The sequence below is a fragment of the Solanum lycopersicum genome, chromosome 3, assembly GCF_036512215.1.
Source record: "Solanum lycopersicum chromosome 3, SLM_r2.1".
Lineage (NCBI taxonomy): Eukaryota > Viridiplantae > Streptophyta > Magnoliopsida > Solanales > Solanaceae > Solanum > Solanum lycopersicum.
The window spans coordinates 43,244,458-43,250,457 of NC_090802.1; the positions used below are offsets into that span (position 1 = coordinate 43,244,458).

The 6,000-nt window shown below is 34.2% G+C and overlaps 2 long non-coding RNA genes across 2 annotated transcripts; one reads left to right on the top strand and one right to left on the bottom strand.

Moving 5' to 3' along the window:
• Positions 1-157: 157 nt before the first annotated feature.
• LOC109119783 (uncharacterized) lies at positions 158-2,372 on the bottom strand. Its single transcript, XR_002027209.2, has 3 exons — positions 2,250-2,372; positions 1,832-1,880; positions 158-427 (listed from the first exon to the last, which is right to left on the bottom strand). It is a non-coding gene; the product is annotated as an uncharacterized lncRNA (long non-coding RNA).
• Positions 2,373-3,415: 1,043 nt separating this feature from the next.
• LOC104646118 (uncharacterized) lies at positions 3,416-5,776 on the top strand. Its single transcript, XR_740282.4, has 2 exons — positions 3,416-3,535; positions 3,640-5,776. It is a non-coding gene; the product is annotated as an uncharacterized lncRNA (long non-coding RNA).
• The last annotated feature ends 224 nt before the right edge of the window (positions 5,777-6,000 follow it).

Consider the following 6,000-nt stretch of genomic DNA (forward strand, 5'->3'; position numbering starts at 1 on the left):
AAAATTTAAAACTTTTCATCTACATCTACTTCATGAGGTTTAATTAGACCTCTCGGTTACACATAGTATATATAGGGAGTTTGCTTAGACTCCTCACAATAAGAAGTTTACTAAATCTTCTAATTTTTTGTCACATATATACATAACATACACAATATAGTCTCAATAGGGATGTCTCACATTAAACCATCTAAACGGAATAGTACAATATGGGCATATCTCTTACACAAATGTATAAATGACACTTAGGGCTTACAACAATATCTTGAAACAATAAGAGTGCAATGATTGTCTTTAGACTATAACAATGTAACATAGGCAGAGTAAGAGAAAAGCATCATCCTCGGAACTTGAGGACATACCCACATTTGGACAAATCATCAAAGCCTTCCTGCATGATGGTCATAAACCCTTCAATGATCGGAATCTGAAATGTTTTTGAAAAGGGAGAAATAGGGGTTAGCACATCAGTTGTACTATGTATGGAAATATATACACAAACAATATATAAATCATGCTAAAAATGGACATTTGATAAAGCCCTGCCAAGTTACTTTGAAAAGCCTTATGCACAACCCGAGAGCACATATAAGACAATAATCACATATTCCTTATGATACAAGCATACTCCACACAAGACCAACATACTCAAGTATAAGCAAGTCAACATGTGTAATAGCATAATTGAATACATAACCAACCCAACTCCCACGTCAAGATATAATAACCAAGAATGTAGAAGATTTTATAACCTTATCATACATACAAGACCATTACTCATAACCCAAACATTAAGTCCACAAGTGCAATGACCAAGTAGAGACGCATAACCTTACTCAACCAAGAACACCCAACAAAAGACCATATGATATGTCTAACATGATATAACATAGCATTAAGAGGAATCATCACCTATCTAGCAACACATACCAATAACATGTTCATAAATGAAACTAAAATAGTATACAATCATTAACATGTAACATCAACATATGCATGTAATTTACATTAGAACACATAAAAAAACTTCCCAAGACTTCCTTTAAGGAAAACTAGTGCAATGTATAGGTACACCATGCCTAGACTAAGTCAAACCTCTTAGGTCGCCCTAGTTAGTGTTCATATTCTTACTTCATTTTACTGGCGGGAACACTTGCCTTAACCGATATAGGCCATATGAGCAAAATTTTTAATCCAGTGTCATGAAATGCTACACTGAAAATAAGTTGGACTACTTTCCAAGGTAGTACCAAAACATGAACATAAAATTCTAGGTGGATACACGAACTAGTATTCCTACAGGGGCGACATAGTTCAAGAACTAGGAGATATACTAGGGACCCTTTTGATAAACAATTGCGGTATGTCACCATCTCATGATAACCATTGTGAACCTACCTTTGTACATTGGGAAGGGACACATCTCACATCTAGTTCACTTGGTGCTAAGCTAGAGTCCCTTTTTGAAATGTCTTTATGCCTTTATTAATCATCATTACTTAGTATAGGACATATGATACTAACCCCTTGTATATTAATATAATTATCTATTTAGGAATTTTATGAAAATGTCCTTTCAATACAACCCTTATATATGAGATTAGCAAATTATCATCATCCTTTCATAATAAAGCACATTTGATATTCATAGCCAACCTTATAACATTTCTTCTTAAACATAATCTCACATCTTTACATAATCAAGACATTTCAATAACATCATCATACCAACACCTAATAAACATAATCACAGGGCATGCTTCAATTGAACTTAATCACAAAATAAAAGCCATCACGATTGAAGTAAAGGTCAAAGATCACAAAGTCTTACCAATTCTCATTCCACAAGCCATCCTCATTGGTATTACCATCAACCAATCCTATTTCATCCATAAATAGGTTTAATAAAACCATTAGATGTTAATTAATACAATAACTTGTCAATTAATACAATAACAAAATCAATTATATCAATACTAACCAATTCAACATGATTTCATAACCTTGGGTTAGGGAATTTGTGTCAATTATGATCTATTCCACAAACTAGGTTAATTAATCAAGAACTAATGTAATTGAACCATAAAACAACATAATGTTATCATAATAATCAAAAGAAACCATAAAAAATACAATTTAGAAAATCAAATTCGTATTAGGAAGAAACCCATATGAAATCATCTTTTTGAAAATCAATTTTGAAGGAACCCTTTGGGGAAAGGAATCCCAAAGGTTAAAGGAACTCATACCTTGTTAATTGTTGAATATTGATGGAGAAAAGAACCTTTCTTGCTTCCCTAATGACAACCTAGCCCTTCAATGGAGTTCTTCTTTGGGAGGGAGAAAGCAGAGAGAATGGAGAGCAATTTGATTTTGAGATTGATAGTGTTATAAAGAAATTTTAGACTTAGAGTAGGTTATATAGTTAATTAAGTAACCTTATTAACCACCCCCTAATCAATAATTAAACCCCTATCTAACTAACTTAACTAAATGAACCAATTAATACTCACCAACGAAATTACAGAACTGACCTATGAGACCACTACCTACGGGCCATAGGTCCGTCGATGGTGCCTTGGACCAACCGTCATTTTGGTCAGAGAGTTGCCAAAATGTATTTTTGGGAAAATGTTTAACTGATCATCGATAGAGGCAATCGATGACCCATCGATTGGACCACATCTCGTAGCCTGCAACCGTTGATGGCTACCGTCTCAAGATAGCTTTTAGCCAATATGAAAGGTGTTGACACCCAATTTCGACCCTCCTCGGTATAAATTAGTTCTCGAGCTTCTTAAATTTCCAAACAATTTAAAATGATTTGTTTTATTCATTTTGGGGAAAAAAATAATAATCTATGAATTTTATGTTATTTTGAATACTTTTCTCATTTTTCTTATAATTTTTAGATAATATATATATTTTACATAATTATGTACTATAATTAGTATACTTACGATTATTTCTCAAAATATTTTAATTTCTGGTAAAAAATTCTATTAAACTAATTTAGTTTAAATTATGGTTATATTTTGAATCACTATTTTACAATTAAAATAATTGTATTACTAAAATAAAGAAGCTCGTTGATTAATTAATACTAATTCAATTTTTTTAAGGTTTAGCTGAATTTATATTCTTAACTCAATTTGGCTATTTATTAAATTAACCCATCTTAATTTTCCAATTTAATTCAATTTTGGGCCATTCTTGCAAATTCCCTTTAATTCCCACGCCCAATTATACTCCCTTCCTGCCAAGTTTTTCAGCCCACTACATTATTAATTCTAGCCCATTTCAATTAATTCCCACTCTTCTTACTTTCCCACCCCAACCCCAATTCTCTTTCCCAGCCCATTTCCTTGTCACTTTGATCCGGCCACGTTTGCCTTCATACACTCCAAACAGTCTTACGCTCATAAATTCCCACGTTCTTCTTCATCCCCTCCAAACAGCCTCCTCATATGATTCCCAGAAAATGACCCCTCCAACTACGCGCCTCACACGAGTTGAGGCAGTGGCAAATTCGCAGGTAAGCAATGGTTTCTTTCTTTCATTTTCCTCTACAATTCGTACAACAGTATGCACACATCTTTTCAGCGAAGGACACTGAAATTCTGTCCTTGTGTCCTCAAGATTGGAAAACATAGCTCCAAGGACGATGGAGACCATCCTATCCCTCCACCTTGCCTACCAATCCGATGGGAGTTTGGGCATCGAAATCGGCATATTCCCTCAGCTTTTGGATAAGATTGGAGTTTGAAATTCAAAACGGGGATGGGCCTGAAATGGCATCTTCCAGCCTTTTCCTTTTGAAAACCCTATTGTTCTTCTATAAATAGACTGTTTCTTCATTGAAGAGGGGGATTTTGATTTCTTCTCGGATTTTCTTTTTTAGCCCCTTTTCCTTTACTACTCATGTATGAGAAGTGACAAAGCTAAGGAAGGTTAGAATTTTCCAATCATACACAGTTACGTGTGAACGTTCAAGAAAGAAACTTCAAGGAGATTGAAAGTCGCGATTCTGTTGCTCCTGTCTATTTATTCTTCTTTGGAACCGTTAAGAGTTTATTTCGGTGGTTGAAGCTTGCTATATTTCTCGTCATTTCCGTTCGCTGCTTTCAAAAAGGTAAACTCTGTTTATACATATGTTAATTTATCCTAGACGGAATTTTGTTTAATTCGCAGTTTTGAGTCCAGCAGGTTTGTTTCTGCTATAAATTTGGCTAGTAATGTGATTTTCCTGTTGTTTAATGGCTCAATGGTTGTGTAATGTGTTTGTTATCATGTTAGCTTGAGCTTTTGAGTAGCCAAGATAGCTGTTTTTCTTCTCTCTTTTCTGCTTTTTGCTTTTGTTTCCTTTTCTTCTTTCTAAGAGTATTCTTGCGAATACGTAATGTTCTGTCCCCTTTGGAATCGTTTGGTTTCCTTGCTTTAGAATTTTCTCTCCAATGTTGGTTCTATGTGCATTCTGAGCATTATGCATGATTCGAGTATTAATGGAAGTCGCTCAAGTATTACATATTAACCGTTATGTGTGTTGGTTCGAGTTTGCGTCTATGAAGATTAGTTAGTTTGCTGTTTAGTGTTGTTTTCTATTTCGACATTCAGTTCTCTCGTTTGATTTTCATTAATAAACCCCTTACTCTATTAATCTTGTTATTCAAGCTTGTAAAAAAGGATCAGGAAGTTCTGTAATTTGTTTCAATAAGTCCTCAAAGCACTGTTATTGCTACTTTTCTTTTTCTTAAGCTTAGTACTATGTATTATTTTTTTTTGACATATTTTCTTCTCTTGAACTTCCTTTAACATGGCATTTTGTTAGATTTTGCTCACTGCAGTTTTCCCTTTTTTTTAACTTATTGTTTTGCAGATTATCCCTTCTTCCCTCCCCTCTTGTAATTTTGTTCTTTTTTTTTAACTCCAACTTTGTTTTATATATTTAAATTTTAATAAGTATAAGAAATCCTTGCGAATTTTTGAGATTCTTTGATTGTTCTTTGCTCTAAGTATCATCTGTCTGCCTATTATCATTCGATTTATCATCTAATCTCTGTGGAAAACATCTCTCTTGCAATAGAACATCCATTAATTTCCTCTTGGCCATTCGTTCATAGCATCTATCTTGATGTTTCTTAACCCTTCTGTTAGACATTAGTTGTGTGCATTCCATGAATATGATTGTATTTGGCAATGTATGCATTTTCCTGCATGCTGCTGCAAATTTCCTCTTTGTTTTTATTTTTATTTTGAAGGTTTGGTTGGTGCCATCATTTGCTTACTTGGTTTTCTTTCGAGCCATGCATTCTTGTTTATTGGAATCCCTTTAGTAGTTTTTTTTGGTTGTTTGTAAAGTTTTCTTTCGTTCAAGATGTGTCTCGTTTATTATATTATCTCATGTGCTAATCCATTTTCGTTTTATTGCATGTGACATCGATTCGAATCTACTTTGGACTCCATTCTCGCATTTCTCCGAGTTGCACAGATCCTTGAGTCATCCCCCCATTTCAAAGTCTAGAAAGCTAAAGCTGATTTGCAGTTTGAAAACAGCAAATATGGTGCTGTAAAATTATGTTTGCAGGTGTTGAAGAAGCTGTATACCAGCGATATACACATGTTATACACTGATATACAGGTTGAAATGTGCACAAGAGGTCAAATTTGAAATCTCGATTGATAGCAGTCCAGATGTGCTGCTGAAATGGAACTGTCAACTTTGGAAATTTAAAAAACAGGCTGATATATAGCCTGTATACACTGATATACAGAGACGCTATACCAAAAATAGGTGTAAAAATGCGAATTGCAGGTTAACATACAGGGACGCCGAATTCAGATAAAATACAGGAATAGGCAATGAATACGCGCGTAGAATACAGCCCGTATACATTGATATACATCTTTTGGGCAACGATATACAATTGTTAAACAGGTTAAAAAATGGTACATGTACAAATATCACCGAAATAATATGGGAAATACAGGTGGAATCGTGAG